The sequence below is a fragment of the Coregonus clupeaformis genome, chromosome 7 (genome assembly GCF_020615455.1).
Source record: "Coregonus clupeaformis isolate EN_2021a chromosome 7, ASM2061545v1, whole genome shotgun sequence".
NCBI classification, from domain to species: Eukaryota; Metazoa; Chordata; class Actinopteri; order Salmoniformes; family Salmonidae; genus Coregonus; species Coregonus clupeaformis.
Window position 1 is genome coordinate 38,790,587 of NC_059198.1, and position 21,360 is coordinate 38,811,946.

At 47.5% G+C, this 21,360-nt stretch overlaps 1 long non-coding RNA gene across 1 annotated transcript; it reads right to left on the reverse strand.

Annotated features, from left to right (window-relative positions):
* Positions 1-2,141: 2,141 nt before the first annotated feature.
* LOC121569148 lies at positions 2,142-21,060 on the reverse strand. The gene is made up of 5 exons (XR_006001335.1): positions 20,992-21,060; positions 20,812-20,844; positions 2,764-2,886; positions 2,398-2,466; positions 2,142-2,246 (listed from the first exon to the last, which is right to left on the reverse strand). It is a non-coding gene; the product is annotated as an uncharacterized LOC121569148 (long non-coding RNA).
* Positions 21,061-21,360: the final 300 nt, after the last annotated feature.

Sequence of the window (21,360 nt, forward strand, 5' to 3'; positions counted from 1 at the left end):
CAGAAAGATCCATCTGAGAGCTTCACTCTTTGTGTCCTTTCTGTGACAGAAGATGGATAAAGGTTGCGATTAACTACTGTATATTCTGAGAAAACATGTATTATACAGTGCCTTCGGAAAGTATTAAGACCCCTTTACTTTTTCCACATTTTGTTATGTTACAGCCTTATTCTAAAATTGATTAAATTGTTTTTTCCCCTCATCAACCTACAAACAATACCCCATAATGACAAAGCAAAAACTGAAATATGACATTTACATAAGTATTCAGACCCTTTACTCAGTACTTTGTTGAAGCAGCTTTGGTAGCGCTTACAGTAAAATACTTCAGAATACTTGTCTGAATACTTTCCGAATGCACTGTATACTGTGGATTTTCACATTTTAATGGGGCAACTCCAATAAGTGTTTATTACGAATTATAATCCTGAATGCTGATTGGTTAAAACCTCATTCCAGCCGGTGTCTATTCCACAAGTTACCACCAGCTAAATCTATGACATTAAAATGACTATTTACTTTGTTCCAACTGACCATGCAATTCACTGTCTCATCAGCCCAGCCAGGCAATTTATAAACTTGATCTCTACTATAAAAAGCATCTAGACATTATCTCACATTTCTTTTAGACTAACAATTTTCAACAGCAGAGATTTGTATAAACCTTGCTGTCTGGCTCAACGACATTTGCAACATTGTTTCAATATAAAAATTAGATCTCCAGCTGTCCCATAGTAAATTACATGTCGGGATGAGAGACAGGCAGGCAGCTTTTCTCAATCCTGTCGAAATCATGAATCGGCATCATTTTTATGGATATATACGAATAACTATCAATGGAAAATGGGTACAAAGAAACGAAATGCAGCTAGTTTGCAGTCTTTCCAGCTTCCGTTTAAAGTGATTGCGTTAGCTGTGCTGTTGGCTAGATCTCGAACAACAGTGTCCTGACGAGAGAGCACATTTTCTATGCCAGGTGAAATCGCGCATCATTAGCTCATTGTTATGGATGTATCCAAATAAATGTCACTAGAAAACAGCTTTTAAAAAATGCAAATGCAGCTACTCTGTTGGTATTCTGGCTACACTATTTGACGTGACTGTTAGTTGGCTAGCTGGCAAGCAAAGGATAAGAACGTTGCCAGCCAGCATGGCAATGGAACATTTAGAACTAACGACTGGGTCGCGTCCATAGATACAGAACAAAAAGACTTAACGACTGGGTCGTGTCTCTGTCATCCGAACCGATAGAACGAACGACCAGCCGGCTTGGGTATGAACCCTAGATTTGTATCGGGACTATATCTTGTAGAAGGATGAAATAGTATGAATAAATTAATCATTCAAAAATGTGTTTATCATTATTTGAATATGTTGGTAACCCGTTGTATAAAAGTGATAATGCCCTCAAAGCCGGTGTTTGGAGGATATATTGGCACGGTTTGCCGGCACGTGACGAAAAACACCCGTGCCAATATATCCTCCAAACACCGGCTTCTCTGGCATTATCACTTAAATGGGCAATTACCCTGTGTCTGTGACATCCTAAGCTGTAGTGCTTTGCTACGGGGGAAATTAATACTAAAGGCCATGGTAGACACAAGGTTGAAAATATTGAAGTTCTCTTAATTTGAACTTGTTTATCCAACTAATGAATATAAAATAAAATAAACTGTAACAGGTATAAGTATACACTTTTACTTAGTTGTATTACACTCTACCTTCTTATTAAACTACCGTGTAAATACATTTAATGTAAAGTGGGATCTTTTTTAGTGAGAAAATGTATCCTGTTTTGTATAGTTTAAGAACACAATGGGTGCTAGCAAAATAATTAATATAACGATATTATGGCTGTTGGATATCATATGCCTTAAAAGTTTTCAACGATAAGTCTTCAGCTATACATTACATGGGGGATTCTACTAATTATAATTAATAGAAAATTGAAACAGCAACTACTGACCTTGGAACCGGCATCATCTTGGCTCTCATCTTGTTGACCCGAGACAGTGATATCAGCCCTCTGCTCTGCCTCATCCAGTTCATCCTTTAGTCCTCCTGTAGCTCAGTTGGTAGAGCATGGCGCTTGCAACGCCAGGGTTGTGGGTTCGCTTCCCACGGGGTGCCAGTATGAAAAATGTATGCACTCACTAACTGTAAGTCGCTCTGGATAAGAGTGTCTGCTAAATGACTAAAAATGTAAAATGCTGAATCTTGCCCAAATTGGAATTGGCTTGTTCCTCCTGTGAAAAAATATTGATATTTTTTACCCCTCAAATCAAGGGAACCACTGAGTTATATGATGGAAGGTTTTCGAATCAATGTTTGATTTAATGGCGATATCAGCAGTAAGGTAATTACTTACGTAGATCTTTCAGGTTGTGTAACACTCACCATGTCCTCAATTTTATAAAACTGTGGCAGATTCTGGGGGTGGCAGTCAATCTCCTTCACCGTAACAGCCTAAAACAAGAGTAAAATAAGTTTTCACAGTTTATGTTGGCTCTGGCTGGAGCAGCCTACTATTTTAATTTATTAGATAAATGAAATCAATGAATCAGTGTTTTGTTTCAAAGTACAGGGGTATTTTATTCAATATCAGTAAAAGGAAAAGTGCATAATTCATTATATCGAGTTGTACATTTTGTTTCCATTGTATATCCATGTTAAAACCTTTTATTAAAATATTTACCTTCCCAAACTCAGTGTCAACAGTGACTTGATCCCTATTTTTTGTTGGTGATTGAGGCCTTGACTTACATAGCACATAGCACTCCTTCTTTATGTCAAAGGCTCGAGTCTGGGCTTCCATACGCTCCTTGTCTGATTTACGCAGAAAGGAAGCTGCCGCCCCAAACTCAATGTGCCCCCCCATCCTGAAATCTGTGCAGGGAGGAACAGGGAATATCTACACATACAGTACATCTACAGTTTCATTCAAAATATCACTTTCTGACATAAGTGAGTAAATCTGAAAATGTTCTGTAGAACCTCAAGTGAAAACAGGGTTTCATCGACACTGTTTAAATAATATTTATCCTGTGCAGTCGGAAATGATAAGCAGTTTGATGTTCCATTCATTTTGTTTCACATTGAATGCATTGTTTGTTGAGTACATGAATCAAAATAAGTTACTTTTTACTTCATGGGAATTGGACATTCAGTCTTAGAATCATTAGGTTATAATTAATACTGAAAAAGCTAATTGAATTAGCTTAACTTCAGATTTATATGAGCTGTCTTTTCACAGATGCTTCCATGGTTTGTTTTGTGGTAACACATTAGGATGTACAGTTATCATGTATTATTACTTGCTATAAAGCATGTAGGCGCAATTACAGCCCTTTTATAAATAAATGTATAACTTTTATGTTATGTCTTTCTATGTGATAATTTTTCAATAGGCTCCAAATGACTGATAATAACTCTGGCTTATTGTAAAATGATACTTACTCATTGTAAGCAGTTCATAGTCACTTATGACAACTCTTATAATGCATTATGATCACGTTAAGTGTTACCCTATAGTCTAGGATTCTCAATTGGTGTTCTGAATAACAAGTTGGTCTCAAGCTAGAGAGACTGCAATCTCCAATGCTCAACACATGCCCTCACAATACTTTCCAACCTGGACTCGGGTAGACGTAACATAGTAAATGAAAATCCGGGACACTCAAATTAGTATGATATGTTAAGTTTGGTATGGTATGTATTAATTTGTGCATGTCCATCATCCATTTCATATGATATGTAACGAATTACAATTTGTTGTGGCTAACGTTAGCTAGGTGGCTAACGTTAGCTAGGCTAAGGGTTAAGGTTAGGGTTAGGAGTTAGGTTAAAGGGTTAGGGGAAGGGTTAGCTAACATGCTAAGTAGTTGCAAAGTAACTAAAAGTAGTAAGTAGTTGCAAAGTCGCTAATTAGCTAAAGTTGTCCGTGATGAGATTCAAACACGCAACCTTTGGGTTGCTAGACGCTCGTGTTATACGCCCACCCACCTCAACCAACCACCCTCCTTTAATTTTTGCCTTAAAGATGTACTATGCAGAAATTGCCCCGTCATTTCCTGGTTGCAGAAATTCTAATAGTTCGCCTAATTTCAGTTTGTGACAAAACAAGCAAACATAGTGTAGAGAATCATTGTACCATCTAAACCGCTGTGAAATATATTTTCCATAACCAAAAATATTGTATTTTCAGCTGTTTGAAACCGAAAGTAAAAGACACAAAAACGACACTTAAGCACGGGAAGCATTGAAATAGTGCACATTGAACAGATATACCGCTTCTTAGACTAGCTTTCAATGAGAATGACAGATCTAGAACTCAAATTTCTATGTGAATTTGGTCAGGTCGCCCAAAAAGTTACATATTGCAGCTTTAAGTAACCTTCTGTCTTATGTAGTCTTACCAAACGTAACATATCATACAAATTTGAGTGTCCCGGATTTTAATTTACTATAGATGCGGTAAAGAGGTCAATGGAATGCAGACCGTGGGGTATAGAAGAAGGATGCCAGATTGATGCACATTCAACAAATCTGTCTAACAAAGTGAATATTCGTCAAATCCATCATGATTGATGTATTGTAACAGGCCCACAATGTGGTTGCTAAAGTCTGATTTGGATACATTTGTCTATTTTCGCTGCATAACATTTTGAAGTTGTTCCTTTTCAGGTTTAGAAAAAGTGACTGTTAAAAGCTAACTCATGTTCGTATAAGCTGGTGGCATAGCTAGCATACAGAAATTGGTGGTGGTAGTCAAAGTTGTTTTTAACTGCAATGAAGATGATTGGTGACGACGACATCAACATGTGTTGGGGTTGTCATCCATACAAGCATTATACTCTGATATTTACCTCAACATAGTGTGAAATACACATATAAACAATAGCCTAAATGTAGGATAATTTTGCTGGGCGACAATGAGGAGATTCAGGATCTTTCCCCCACGGCATCTTTCCCCCATGCGTTTCTATGGCATTTCCATTGTTTGTGTCGAGGTTCATCCCAACAGGGGACGTCCTGAGGACATTTGGCGACTTTCCCATTAGGTCCCTTAAGGATTTCGGCAGTACGTTATCCCACTGACATTCTGAGAACGTTTTAAGAATGTTGTGTGATGGTCCCAAGGGAACGTTCTCTGGGGGACCTTTGCCTGGTTCCCTGTAAATTCCCAGAATGTCACTGAGGGACCATGTCAGGACCTTTTTAGAACGTTCTCAGGACTTTCATTTTACTAGTCCTTAGGACGATGTGTGATGGTCCTAAGGGAACGTTCTCTTGGGGACCTTTTTCTAGTTCCCTGTAAGTTCCCAGGACGTCACTGAGGACCATGTCAGGACCTTTTTAGGACGTTCATTTTACTAGTCCTTAGGATGTCGCGTGATGGTCCCAAGGGAACGTTCTCTGGGGGTACCTTTTTACAGTTCCCAGTTTGTCTCAGGGACTTTTGTAAGACGTTCTTCGGACGCTGTGTCATGGTCTCCTGAAGGTCCCCTGAATGTTCTTGGGATGTTGTGTCATGGTCCCCTAGAGGTTTTGTCTAGTTCCCGGTTTGTCCCGGAGACGTCCCCAAGGTCGTTTTTAGGATGTTCTTGGGACGTTGTGTCATGGTCCCCTGAACGTTCTTGGGACTTTGTGTCATGATCCCCTGAAGGTTTTGTCTAGTTCCCTGTTTGTCTTGTTGATGTCCCCGAGGAAGTTTTTAGGATGTTCTTGGCATGTTGTGTCATGGTCCCCTGAAGGTCCCCTGTACATTCTTGGGACATTATGTCTTGGTCCCCTGGAGGTTTTTGTCACATGATGGTCCCAGGTATCCCAAACCATTATAAGTAAAGAAATTAAATGGTATGGGGGTTTTAAGGTAAGTTGTACGCTGTTCAGCTAAAGTAATGTAAAAATAATTAATCAATGACAATATGATTACATTTGACATGATCACTTATCACTTAAGGGCGGGCCAGTAACCGAAAAGTCACTGGTTTGAATACCCGAGCTGACAAGGTGACAAATGTGTTGATGTGCACTTGAGCAGTAAAACCCTTATTTGCTCCAGGGCCGCTGTACTACTATGGCTGACCCTGCAAAATGACACATTTCACTGCACCTATCTGATGTATATGACAATAAAACATCTTATTTTTCAACATGACCCCATCTGGGATTTGAATTCACAACCTCTGGATTTGGGCTATGCTGATCGTTCTGCTGTACCACAAAGTCTGTAGATTTCAGAAGTCCCCTACACATTATCTATAATACATCTCTGACTTAGCAAAAGAGTGCCATCTACACTGCTATTTTAGTTATCAGTTAATCTGAATATTCTCTCATTGATTTAATTTACTTATTTCAGCTATTTCGTAACGAAGACGCTGTGAGTCGAGAAGCAGGTGCAATGTTTAATAAAACAACAAACATGGAACGAGACAACATAGCAGTCTATGCATAACCACAGGAATAATACTGACTGGGGAAAGAACCTAAGGGAGTGCCAGATATAGGGGAGGTAATAAGTGAGATAATGGAGTCCAGATGTGCCTCATGATGACGTGCTGGGGCGCGTAATGACTGATGCCAGGTATGCATAATGATGGATCCCAGGACCGGTGGTTAGTATATCGACGACGTCGAACGCCGGAGGGGAGGAGCGGGAGTAGACGTGACAGTACCCCCCCCCAGCTCTAGCCGCAGGGCGGCCCCGAGGACGAGGAGTGGGCCGGTCCAGGCGGCGAAGGTGGAAATCACGGATGATGGGCCATACCGGTCCACCAGGTACTGGAGCCGACTCCCACAACGTCGGGAGTCCAGTAGAGATCTGACGGCATAGGCGAGTGGCGCAGTGGTCTAAGGCACTGTATCGCAGTGCTAACTGTGCCACTAGAGATCCTGGTTCGAATCCAGGCTCTGTCGTAGCCGGCCGCGACCGGGAGACCCATGGGGCGGCGCACAATTCGTCCAGGGTAGGGGAGGGAATGGCCGGCAGGGATGGCGTTTGCAATGCCAGGGTTGTGGGTTCGATTCCCATGGGGGGCCAGTATGAAAAAATAAATAAAATAATGTATGCACTCACTAACTGTAAGTCGCTCTGGATAAGAGCGTCTGCTAAATGACTAAAATGTAAATGTAATAGGCCCGAGGGGTGTCGTGGGGGACAGCATCAGCTAGGTGACCAGGAACCACCGGCCTGAGAAGGGAGACATGAAAAGAAGGTGAGATACGGTAGTCATTGGGAAGCTGTAACCTATACGTCACCTTGTTGACCCTCCGGATAACTTTGAACAGCCCCACAAACCGGGGACTCCGCTTCTTGCAGGGCAGGCGGAGTGGGTGGTTCCTGGTAGAGAGCCAGACATGATCCCCAGGGTGGTACACGGGGGTCACACTGCGGTTGTGGTCTGCCAGCTCCTTTTGGCGGTGGACGGAGCGCTGGAGTCTCACATGGGCATCGCTCCACACTTCTTCTGTTGCCTAAACCACTCATCAACCACAGGAGCTTTGGTCTGGCCTGGGGTCCACGGAGCCAGGGCCGGCTGAAAACCCAGAACACACTGGAAGGGGGTCAACCCAGTGGAGGAGTGACGTAACGAGTTCTGTGTGTACTCCGCCCATGGAAGGAATCGAGCCCACTCTCCCTGCCGGTCCTGACAGTGACTCCTCAGGAAGCTCCCCAGCTCCTGGGTCATCCTCTCCACCTGCCCGTTGGACTGAGGCCTATACCCGGAAGTGAGACTGACCGTGATCCCGAGCATCTCCATAAAGGCTCTCCATACCCGTGATGTGAATTAGGGGGCCACGGTTAGAGATGATGTCCTCCGGAAGGCCATAATGCCGGAAGACCTGCTGGAATAGTGCCTCAGCGACCTGGAGAGCAGTAGGGAGACCAGAAAGAGGGATTAAACGACAGGATTTTGAAAATCTATCCACAACCACCAAAATGGTGGTGAAACCGTCAGAGGAGGGGAGATCAGTAACAAAGTAAATGGATAGATGGGACCAGGGACGCTGAGGTACGGGAAGAGGAAGGAGTTTCCCTGCTGGAGCGTTCCGGGGGGATTTGGTTTGGGCACATACGGAACAGGAGTTGACATAGCGAATGACATCCTGCGCCAAGGTGGGCCACCAGTACTTCTCAGAGATGGATTGGGTAGTGCGAGAAATACCTGGATGTCCAGCGACGACAGCTGTGTGTGCCCAGGTCAGCAGCCGATCCCTTATCCCTTTGGGAACGTAGATGCGGTCGGGAGGACAGTTAGTGGGTGCGGGCTCCCTCTTCAGAACCTGGCGAATGTCCACATCTACGTACAAGACCACAGGAGCTACGACTCGGGAGGATGGGATTATAGGTGCACTTAGGACAGGACCCTCTCCCGAATCGTTGAGACAGGACAGGGCATCGGCCTTGGTGTTCTTTGAACGTGGGCGATAGGTCAGCGTGAAGTCGAACCTTGTGAAGAAAAGGGCCCACCTTGCTTTGCACGGATTCAGCCTCCTCGCTGTCCGTATGTACTCCAGGTTCCGATGGTCGGTGAGGATGACGAATGTTTCCTTGGCGCCCTCCAGCCAGTGTCTCCACTACTCTGATGCCAACTTCACCGCCAGGAGCTCTCGATCACCGACGTCGTAATTCAGTTTCTTAGAGTAATATGCACACGAATACAATTTCTGTAGATTACCCTGTCGTTGAGACAGAACTGCCCCCACACCCACCTCTGAAGCGTCCACCTCCACCACAAAGGATATTGTGGGATCTGGGTGTTTGAGCAAAGGGGCGGAGGTGAAACGTCCCTTCAGTAGGCGGAATGCCTCGTCGGCTGCTGGGCTCCACACCAACCTACGGGGAACACCCTTGAGGAGAGAGGTGAGAGGGGCGGCGACAGAGCTGAAGTTCCTGATGAAACGGTAGTAGAAGTTGGAAAACCCCAAAAACCATTGTAACCCATTTATGGTGGTCGGGACTGGCCATGACCTGACTGCATCTACCTTCTTGTCGTCCATCCTCACTCCCTGTGGGCTGATTTGGTAGCCTAAGAAGGAAACAGCCTTCTGATGAAATCGGCACTTCTCAGCCTTGACGAACAGGTGGTTAGCCAGGAACCGTTCCAGGACTGCTCGAACGTGAGTGATGTGATCCTCCAGGGTAGCCGAGTAGACCAGGATGTCATCGATATACACGACCACTTGGTGTCCAAGCATGTCCCTGAACACGTAGTTAACGAATGCCTGGAACACTGACGGAGCATTGGCTAAACCAAAAGGCATCACCAAGTACTCGTAGTGACCAGACATCGTGCTAAACACAGTCTTCCACTCATCCCATGCGGATGAGATTGTATGCACTCCGCAGGTCCAGTTTGGTAAAGAACCGGGCCCCGCGGAGCTGTTCGATGGCTGCCGGCACCTTCGGGAGAGGGTAACGGTACTTCATGGTGATTTCATTGAGTCCTCTGTAATCAATACATGGACGTAACCCTCCATCCTTCTTGGCCACGAAGAAGAAACCAGCCGATGCAGGAGAAGTGGATGTGCGGATGAAACCTTGTTGGAGCGCCTCTTGGATGTAATCCTCCATGGCCTGGGTCTCAGCCACTGACAGAGGGTAGATGCGTCTGCGTGGCGGAGCAGACCCTGCCAGCAGGTTGATGGCACAGTCCCAGGGGCGATGAGGAGGAAGACAGGTGGCGCGGGTCTTGGAGAATACCTCCAGTAGGTCCTAGTATACCTCCGGGATGTTGGGCTGAAGGGCAACCACAGGACTCTCAACCGACGTGGAACCACAGGGGATGGGGAAGCAGGTCCTCCGGCATTCTGGTGACCAGTCTGTGATTCTCATCCTCGGCCATGAGATGGTGGGATTATGGCGTTGAAGCCAAGGGAGGCCGAGGATGATCTTGTGACCTGGTGCACTGGTGATGAAAAGGGGATGTTCTCCTGATGAACGGACTCCACGTGAGGGTGAGTGGTTGGGTGATGTGTGTGATGGTTCCCGAGCCTAGTTGCCGATTATCGAGGGCTTGAACCGGGAAAGGAGAGGAGAGCGGGTATGAGATGAGGTTAAGAGAGGAGGCAAGTGTCTGGTCAATAAAGTTCCCAGCGGCACCAGAATCCACTAACGCTGTAGATACAGTACATGAGGGACAGTAAACTAGTGTGATGGACACCAAAAAGAGTTTAGCAGAAAGTGATGAAGATGGAATACTCACTCCTGCCCTAGGAGGTGGAAGATCACGTGATCGTCCTTCTGCTTTTGTGGATCCCGGATTAGGAAGTGCTTGACACAGCTGGAGCTGGTGCCTTCCTTGACCACAATACAGACAGAGCCCCAGCTGTCTGCGTCGTTCCGCCTCGGGGAGGCGTGTGACCCCTACCTCCATGGGTTCAGGCTCTGATCCAGAGTGTTCACTGAGGGAGGGAGAGAAGCGATGAGAGTACCGACGCTCCCGAAGTAGGTTATCCAGATGGATGGCCATCGCAATGAGTGCGTCCAAGGAGAGGTTGTCATCTTGACAGGCCAATTCCGTCTGGACCTCCTCTCGCAGACCTCTTCTGAATAGTGTACGAAGCACCGGCTTGTTCCATCCGCTGGATGCTGCTACTGTCCGGAAGGTGAGCGCGTACTCGGCAGCTGTCTTGTCCCCCTGCCGTAATTGTAGGAAGCGCTCACCCCCCTCTCTGCCCTCCGGGGGATGATCGAAGATGCATTTGAACAGAGCCATGAACCCCTCATATGAATCATATGAAGCAGGAAGATTGGAATGCTGTGAACCAAGGGGTTGTGAGTTCAAATCCCAGATGAGGACATGTTCAATAATAATTACTGTATGAATAAACATACACAACGTAAACATATATGTCAAAGTGTGTCAAGTATGTTAAAAGCACTGTTTGTGTGTGGGTATCCCTAGCATTGCTAAAAGACAAAGAGCTGTGACTGGATCAGTGGTTCACCAATCAGGGCCTTAATGGGCTTGGCATTGAAACTAGGGTGCGTGTGCCCTGGGGTGTGATAACAGTTATTTGCGACCATCGGGTAATCTCCCCGGAACAAACCAGGAACTAGACAAAAACCTCCAGGGGACCATGACACATCATCCTGATGACGTCCCAATGACTCATTATTGTTTGCAGTGATTGACCTCTTTACCGTATGTTACTTCTAGTCTATGAGACCAGCCTGTACTTTCGGTCAGACTTTTGATGTCCCAAATTCAATTAATTGCAGAAAATAAGTGACATATACAGTGAGCTCCATAATTCACTGGACAGTGACCATTCTTTTGTTATTTTGGTTCTGTACTCTAGCACTTTGAGTTTGAAAGGATACAATGACAATGAGGGTGAAGTGCAGACTGTCAGCTTTAATTTGAGGGTATTTTCATACATATCGGATGAACCGTTTACGAATTATAGAAGCTTTTGTACATGGTCCCCCCCATTTTCGGGCATCAAAAATCATTGGACAGTTTAACATAATGTAGAATAAAGTAATCATTGTTAATATTTGGTCGCATATCCTTTGCATGCAATGACTGCTTGAAGTCTGCGATGCATCGCCATCACCAGACGCTGGGTATCTTCCCTGGTGATGCTCTGCCAGGCCTGTACTGCAGCCATCTTCAGTTCCTGCTTGTTTCGGGGACTTATTGCCTTAAGTCTCCTCTTCAGCATGTAAAATGCATGTTCAATTGGATTCAGATCTGGTGATTGACTCGGCCAGTCAAGGTTTTTCCACTTTTTGGCCATCAAAAACCCCTTTGTTGCTCTAGCAGTATGTTTAGGGTCATTGTCTTGTTGCGTGATTAAGTGCCGTCCAATGAGTTTGGAGGCATTTGGTTTTATCTGAGCAGATAAAATATTTCTGTAGACTTCAGAATTCATTGTTCTACTTCTGTCTGCAGTCACATCATCGATGAAGACAAGTGAGCCTGTTCCACTGGCAGCCATACAGGCCCAAGCCATAACACCCCCTCCACCATGTTTCATGGATGAGGTGGTATGCTTTGGATCATGGGCATTTCTTTTTTCTCAACACTTTTGTCTTTCCATCACTCTGGTACATGTTAATCTTTGTCTCATCTGTCCACAATATTTTTTTCCAGAACTCTTGGGGTTCTTTTAGGTGCTTTTTAGCAAACTGTAATCTTGCCTTTCTGTTCTTCAGGCTTATCAGTGGTTTGCATCTTGTAGTGTACCCTCTGTAGTCCTGCTGGTGTAGTCTTCTGCGTATGGTAGACTTTGACACATCTACACCTGCATCCAGGAGAGTGTTTTTGATCTGTTGGGCTGTTATCAGGGGTTTTTTCTTCACCATAGAGAGTATTCTCCGGTCATCCACTACAGTGGTCTTCCTCTGTCTACCGGGTCTTTTGACATAATTGAGTTAAGTTTTTCTTGTTAATGATGAACAAAACTGTTGACTTGGGCATGGCCAGGGTTTTTGCAATGTTCCTGAATGATTGATTTTCATTTCTGAGCCTTATGACGGCCAACTTCATTTGCATCGACACTGCTGTCTTCCTCATGTTGTCACACACCAATAACAACCTCCAAAGGCAATAGCAACATCTAGAATCATTACTATTCATCAACAGCTCTCCTGCATTCACTAACGACACAAATGAATACACCTGCCTAACGACACACATCTGTGAAGCCAATTTAACAAATACTTGTAGTACCTTAAAATGGGGGACCATGTACCAAAAGGTGCTGTCATTTCTAAACGGTTCATCCGATATGTATGAAAATACCCTCAAATTAAAGCTGACAGTCTGCACTTCACGCTCATTGTCATTGTATCCTTTCAAACTCAAAGTGCTAGAGTACAGAACCAAAATAACAAAACAATGGTCACTGTCCAATGAATTATGGAGCTCACACTGTAGGTATGTGATATACACTGAGTATACCAAACATTAGGAACGCCTTCCCAATATTGAGTTGCACCCCCACCCTTTTGCCCCCAGAACAGCCTCAAGTCATCGGGGCATGGACTCTACAAGGTGTCGAAAGCGTTCCAAAGGGATGATGACTGTCATGAGCACTCTCTCTCCCTGGTAGCAACATTAATTGCATTCAATTATCTTCCACTCTGCTCACCTCCCTCTCTCTACTCAGCCTAACTAGCTCCACCTGCCCTGCTCTGCTCTTGTTACCTGGCCAGCTGCACTGCATTTCCCACTCACCATCCTCACCTTGCCTCACTCTGTTCTAATTACTCTGCCAGCTGAACTGCATTTCCCCACTACCTCTCCCAGTATATCAAGCCCTGTTTTTCAGCCAAGCCCTGTCAGATCGTCTTCAAACCCGGACCAGTAACCTGCCTGTCTGCGCTCTGACTCCTGTTTGTGATACCGATCCTTTCTTGACTGCCTCCTTGTTCTACTGCCCCGTCTATCCCAACCTGCCTTCTGGACCTCGACTACTCTCCGATCTTCAGCCCCTCCGGTAACTCGTTTCTGCCTTCTGTCTCTCACCACGATATTTGCCCAGCCCTGTTCTGTACTTCTGCCTGCCATTCATATTGCTGTTGTGTGTGTGTTCCCCCAGGTCTCCGACCACCAGATGAGCGTGCCCAGACGTTTCACCACCCTCAGCCCGATACGCCGCTCCATCACTGGGAACACACACACTAAGCACTTGGACTGGACACCCCCGGACATTTGGTGACCCCCGGAGCACAGGTACCCACAGGAGGACCCTGAAAGACCCCTGACACCCCTGGGACTCCTCTTCCCGCCTGTAACCTTGAATAAAGAACTCTGAATTTGAACTTGCGCTCTTGGGTCCTCTTCTGTTCGTGACAGAACGATCTGACCATCATGGACCCAGCGCACTCCCTGACCACGATGGAGGAAGAGCCAGAGAGGACTGCCCTACAGCGACTGGAACGCTCTGAGGGAGACATAAATCGGATGGCTGGCGACATCGCTTCCCTTCTCCAGCTATTCAACCAGCAGCAACAACAGTTCCAACTGCAGCAACAACAGCTAGCCCAAGCCCTGCAACTACTCTCAAGCCCGGCTACTCCACCTGCACCCCCCTGGTCCTTTTGTTCCTGTACCACCGATACTCCTTCATCCCTCCGCTGGAGGTCCCAATGCTGCAGGCCCGGCAGTGCTGCCACCAGATCCCCACGCTCCTGAACCAAGGATTGGGAACCCGGAACGTTTTGATGGCAACCAGAAGCAAGTAAGACCATTCTTGAGCAGCTGCCGAATCCAGTTTGCACTACAGCCCAGGACTTTCTCAACAGAGGGAGCCAAGGTGGGGTATGTCATCACACATCTCACCGGTCGAGCTCGGTTGTGGGGAACGGCGGAATTCGACCGGCAAACCCCAGCCTGTGCCTCCTTCAGTGCCTTTGAGGAGGAGATGTTAAAGGTCTTTGACCTAGGCTCGCCAACAGCCGAAGCGTCACAAGCTCTGCTCACCATCCGTCAGGGCAATCGGACAGTGGCAGACTTCTCCATTGACTTTCGTACCCTGGCCAGTCAAAGCTCGTTTAACCCAGAGGCACTGGTGCAAGCCTTCCTCCATAGCCTGGCGGACTATATCAAGGACGAGCTTGTTTCCCATGACCCGCCCTCAACGCTTGATGCCGCCATTGACCTTGCCGTTCGCATTGACCGCCGTATACAGACCCGGAGGAGGGAGAAGGGCCGTCTCAGTCAACCTGCCATCCGTACTCGGGTCGATACCGCTTCTGTCCAGCCCCTGCCTGTCAAGTCCCATAGCCAACTCAATCAGCCTGAGCCCATGGAGATTGGCCGTGCCTCTCTGACTCCCGAGGAGCGTCGGCGCCGTCTAAGCTCCAACCTTTGCCTCTACTGTGGTGGCGAGAATCACCGTGTCGCTACTTGTCCGGCAAAAGCCGCAGCTCACCAGGTGTAGGGGAGATCCGGGTGAGCTCAACAAGCCTTCAGTCTCCCTCCATCCGAAAGACCCTGCTTCATCTCCGCCTTCAGCTTTCTGACAAGACTCATACATTGGCCGCCCTTGTGGATTCCGGGCCGAAGCAAACATCATGGACCCTGAGCTTGCACAGCAACTGGGCGTGAACCATCATCAACTGACACAACCCATTCCTGCACGAGCCCTGGATGGGCATCATCTTGGCACTGTCACTCATATCTCCGCCCCTGTGACAATCCTGCTGTCAGGAAACCACCAGGAGTCCATCCAGTTTCACCTCCTACACTCACCTGGCCAACCACTCATTCTTGGATACCCGTGGCTCCGTCAGCACAACCCCCACATCGACTGGGAGACAGGAACAGTCCGTGAGTGGGGAAGGAGTTGTCACCAGACCTGTTTAAGGGGGGCCACCCTGCCCGTTTACCGGGAAGGATCTAGCGCTACCTCCGACATATCCAATGTTCCGGCCTGTTACCACAGCCTGAAAGAGGTGTTCAACAAATCCAAGGCGACATCTCTACCCCCCACACAGACCCTATGACTGCGCGATTGATCTCCTGCCTGGCACAGCACCTCCCAAGGGGTCGTCTGTATTCACTGTCAGCCCCGGAAAGAAAGGCCATGGAGGACTACATTAATGACTCTCTTGCCTCCGGGATAATTAGACCGTCGTCTTCCCCGCAGGAGCGGGATTCTTCTTTGTCGGCAAGAAGGACGGTTCTCTTCGTCCATGCATAGATTACCGGGGTCTGAACGACATCACGGTTAAGAATCGCTACCCACTGCCCTTACTTTCGTCTGCCTTCGAACTGCTGCAGGGAGCCACTGTATTCACTAAGCTGGACCTTCGCAATGCCTACCATCTGGTGCGGATGAGGGAGGAGACGAATGGAAGACAGCGTTCAACACACCAACCGGCCACTATGAATATCTCGTCATGCCCTTCGGCCTCACCAATGCCCCAGCAGTTTTTCAAGCCCTAGTGAATGATATCCTCAGGGACATGCTAAATACGTTCGTATTTGTGTACCTTGACGATATTTTAATATTCTCAAAGACTCTGTCAGAACACACGCACCACGTCCGGTTGGTCCTGCGCCGCCTGCTGGAGAACTCTCTTTTCGTGAAGGCAGAGAAGTGCGAGTTCCATGCCAAGACCGTTTCATTCCTGGGGTATGTGGTGACCGAGGGCAGCATTCAGATGGATCTCACGAAGGTGTCGGCTGTCACTTCCTGGCCAGTTCCTGAGTCTCGGAAGAAGTTGCAACAGTTCCTGGGCTTTGCCAACTTTTATAGGAGATTCATCAGAAACTATAGCACAGTGGCTGCACCCCTCACGGCGCTAACCAGCACTAAACAACCGTACCAATGGACATCAGCTGCTGATAAGGCCTTCAATATCCTCAAGACATGTTTCACTTCTGCTCCCATCCTCCAGATGCCAGATGCAGCAAGGCAGTTTGTGGTGGAGGTAGATGCTTCGGACGTGGGAGTGGGTGCAGTGCTTTCTCAAAGAGCAGCTGAGGATGGCAAGATGCATCCCTGTGCCTTCTACTCCCGTCGGCTAACCCCTGCCGAATGCAACTACGAGCATTGGGAACCGCGAGCTGTTGGCTGTCAAGCTCGCCCTTGAAGAATGGCGGCACTGGTTAGAGGGGTCAAAGGAACCATTCGTAGTGTGGACAGACCACAAGAACCTGGAGTATATCCAAACAGCCAGGAGGCTGAACTCCCGTCAACAGCGGTGGTCTCTGTTCTTTACGCGCTTCAATTTCACGCTCTCCTACCGCCCGGGATCTCGCAACATCAAACCTGATGCTCTTTCCCGGATGTTTCAGAAGGACGAGACCACCGCCATGACAGCTCCCATTCTTCCCAGCCACTTGGTCGTAGCGGCCCTCACCTGGGAGATCGAGAAGCAGGTCATGGAGGCTCTTCGGGACCAGCCAGGTCCAAGCACCAGCGCCCCCAACCGTCTGTTTGTTCCAGCAAATCTCAGGTCACCTGTGATTCAGTGGGGGCACGAATCCCGTCTGGCCTGTCATCCCGGCATCACTCGCACCCTTCATCTGGTCCGCCAGCGGTTCTGGTGGCGGGGGATGAGACGGGATGTCCGAGAATTCATCCGAGCTTGTCCCACTTGTAACCGAAACAAGACTCCCAACCAGCCTCCTGCTGGGTTGCTGCAACCCCTACTCATACCCAAGAGGCCCTGGTCCCACGTTTCACTGGACTTTGTTACGGGCCTTCCGCCCTCTGACGGACACACAGTCATCCTTACCATTGTTGACCGCTTTAGTAAGATGACCCACTTCGTGCCCCCTTCCCAAACTACCCTCTGCTAAAGAGACCTCCCAGGTGGTCCTGGAACATGTGTTTCGTATCCATGGCCTACCCCAGGATATAGTGTCAGACCGGGGCCCGCAATTCTCAGCAACCTTTTGGAAGGAGTTCTGTCGTCTCCTTGGGGCCACCGCCAGCCTATCGTCTGGATTCCACCCGCAGTCAAACGGCCAGACTGAACGCATGAACCAGGAGCTGGAGAAGGCACTGAGGGTGTGGCTTCCCAAAATCCCCGGGCCTGGGCTCAACACCTGCTCTGGGTGGAATATGCCCATAATTCACTCACCAGTTCCTCCACCGGGCTCTCCCCCTTTCAGTGTGTCTACGGGTATCAACCTCCACTGTTTGCCAGCCAGGAGGCGGATGCCACCTGTCCGTCTGCTCTTGCGTATGCCCGCCGCTGCCGCCGCACTTGGGCCCAGGCTCGCACTGTGCTCCTGAAGTCTGGAACCAGCTACGCCGTCGGTGCCAACCGACGGAGGACCCCAGCACCTACTTACCGGGTTGGTCAGAAGGTCTGGCTGTCTGCCCGGGATCTGCCGCTGCGGGTTGTATCACGAAAGCTGGCCCCTCGCTTCATTGGTCCTTTTCCTGTGCAGAGAGTCATCAGTCCAACGGCGGTCCGACTTCAGTTGCCCGCTTCCATGCGGGTCCACCCCACCTTCCACGTCTCCAAGGTCAAGCCGGTCCATGAAAGTCCCCTGGTCCCTGCAGCTCCGGCGCCACCTCCTCCGCGCCTCGTAGATGGCGGTCCTGTCTTCACCGTCCGGCGGCTGCTCCGCTCTAGGCGAAGGGGTAGGGGTCTCCAGTACCTCGTTGATTGGGAGGGATATGGTCCAGAGGAGAGGACCTGGATCCCGGCCAGGAGGATAGTGGACCGGACCCTTATCACTGACTTCCACCGACTACATCCTGATCAGCCTGCAATCCGTAGGGGCCGTCCAAGAGGGGTTCCTAGCCGTCCGGCCCGCCCTGCTCCTGTCTCAGTGCCTGTCCTGTCTCCCGACCGTGACCCTCCAGCTCCTTCTGAGGATGAGGAGATTCACTCGGACCGCTCGGAGGAGTTCTGACCCGCCGCCTGCTCCCCTCCACCCTCCCGGCATGATGTTGTTCTTGGGACTTCTGGGGCCGTCCCTTGGAGGGGGGGTCCTGTCATGAGCACTCTCTCTCCCTGGTAGCAACATTAATTGCATTCAATTATCTTCCACTCTGCTCACCTCCCTCTCTCTACTCAGCCTAACTAGCTCCACCTGCCCTGCTCTGCTCTTGTTACCTGGCCAGCTGCACTGCATTTCCCACTCACCATCCTCACCTTGCCTCACTCTGTTCTAATTACTCTGCCAGCTGAACTGCATTTCCCCACTACCTCTCCCAGTATATCAAGCCCTGTTTTTCAGCCAAGCCCTGTCAGATCGTCTTCAAACCCGGACCAGTAACCTGCCTGTCTGCGCTCTGACTCCTGTTTGTGATACCGATCCTTTCTTGACTGCCTCCTTGTTCTACTGCCCCGTCTATCCCAACCTGCCTTCTGGACCTCGACTACTCTCCGATCTTCAGCCCCTCCGGTAACTCGTTTCTGCCTTCTGTCTCTCACCACGATATTTGCCCAGCCCTGTTCTGTACTTCTGCCTGCCATTCATATTGCTGTTGTGTGTGTGTGTTCCCCCAGGTCTCCGACCACCAGATGAGCGTGCCCAGACGTTTCACCACCCTCAGCCCGATACGCCGCTCCATCACTGGGGAACACACACACTAAGCACTTGGACTGGACACCCCCGGACATTTGGTGACCCCCGGAGCACAGGTACCCACAGGAGGACCCTGAAAGACCCCTGACACCCCTGGGACTCCTCTTCCCGCCTGTAACCTTGAATAAAGAACTCTGAATTTGAACTTGCGCTCTTGGGTCCTCTTCTGTTCGTGACAGATGACGCATGTTGATTCCAATACTTCCCACAGTTGTGTCAAGTTGGCTGGATGTCCTTTGGGTGGTGAACCATTCTTGATACACACGGGAAACTGTTGAGCGTTAAAAAAACACCAGCGTTGCAAGTCTTGACACAAACCGGTGCGCCTGGCACCTACTACCATACCCCGTTCAAAGGCACTTAAATCTTTTGTCTTGCCCATTCACCCTCTGAATAGCACCAATCCATGTCTCAAGGCTTAAAAATCCTTCTTTAACCTGTCTCTACACATCTACATTGATTGAAGTGGATTTAACAAGTGACATCAATAAAGGATCATAGCTTTCACCTGGATTCACCTGGTCAGTCTATGTGATGGCAAGAGCAGGTGTCCTTAATGTTTTGTAACATTTATTTTTCTATGATTTAAAGCTATAGTGGTCCTAGTTTCTATGATAATGTGAGGCAGTTGTACAACATTTTATTGAAGTACAAAAATGTCATATTCTTCTAAATCAAGGGATATATTTCACAGTGTTGGGGAGTAGTGAAATACATGTAGTTCAACTAGTAATTAAAACCGCATTTTGCAGTAGCTTGGTGGTAGTTGAACTAAATTCAAATCTTGGTAGTGTTTTCAGTAGTTAATTGCTTTTTTGCCATGTAGCAGTATAGCTAACTACTGGAACCACACACTGCTTTTTAGGCAAAAAGAGAAAAGAATATGGGGGAAATAGGCAATCATTTCCTTTATTATTCAGCATCAGACCTGCCTAATTCTCACTTGAAACATGCTTTTTGTGCTTAATAAGTTACACATTCTGTTAACACCTGACCCAGAGTGATCTGATCCAATTTGTAGTCTATGACATTTCAGATTTAGATATGATAATTCTTCCCAAAGTAGCTTGGATGTAATGAACTACTTTTCAAAGTAGCTTTAGTTAAGTAAATTATATTTTCTTAACGGTAGCTTTAGTGTAGCTTAACTTCTAGTGTGAAGTAATTGGTAGTTTGGTAAACTATGATTTCAGAGTAGGTTCCCCAACACTGATATTTCATTAGTTGAAATGACTACATTTTACTGGCTTTAAGGTCAGGTGCAGTTTCACATCAATATCCAATTACAATGGGTTGTAATCATTTTAGCTCTCACCCAATGTCCATGAGAGAAATAGCTTGAGGGGTGTGTCAGTTTTAGCCTGGTTAACACCTAGACAGCATAAACATTATGAAGGAACTTGCAGTGTGTTTTTCCTTTACTGCAGTGTGTGCTTCCTTTACTGCAGTGTGTGCTTCCTTTACTGCAGTGTGTTCTTCCTTTACTGCAGTGTGTTCTTCCTTTACTGCAGTGTGTGCTTCCTTTACTGCATTGTGTCCTTCCTTTACTGCAGTGTGTGCTTCCTTTACTGCATTGTGTGCTTCCTTTACTGCAGTGTGTGCTTCCTTTACTGCATTGTGTGCTTCCTTTACTGCAGTGTGTGCTTCCTTTACTGCATTGTGAGCTTCCTTTACTGCAGTGTGTTCTTCCTTTACTGCATTGTGTGCTTCCTTTGCAAATATATTGAATTGGGACTTTTCTCAAGAGTGTGTGCCTACACTCTACAACCTTAGTGTAGAAGTTTACGATTCTTACCTGTTGTTGGTCACCCCTTGGAAAGGCTCTCTACTGAGAATAAAATAGACAAACACAAAGACAAATATCAGTCAACTGACCAGCTATGTATTTACTGATTTGTGCCTAGTGATGTGGCAATCATAGTTGTTAGGTCCTTGAATTATTATCTTCCTCTACAGACTGCCTCTATGTGCTTACCTTCAGGTGTCCGGTGCCTTGTCTCGCTTCAGGCCTGTATCCCTCTTTATAAAGAGTGTTGTTCAGCCCTATATGGAGAGCCCATAAAACATTTTGTCATTATTCCTTCCCTTTATCCTTGAGGACAAATATAAACCTGTGAAATTGTTATTGGATTCCTTCTACTGACCAAGACGCACTTCAATGTGCTTGAATGTCTGGGCCTCACCATCTGACATTGTAATAGCTGCAGCCTTCTCACATAAATAATTCCAGGCCATACATGAAAGAACACATACCTTCCTCAAGCAACTCATGTTAGGCTTCAAAAAAGGGGGACTTCCACCCAGGGCGTCATGGAAAAATACAATATATTGTTTATTTTACACA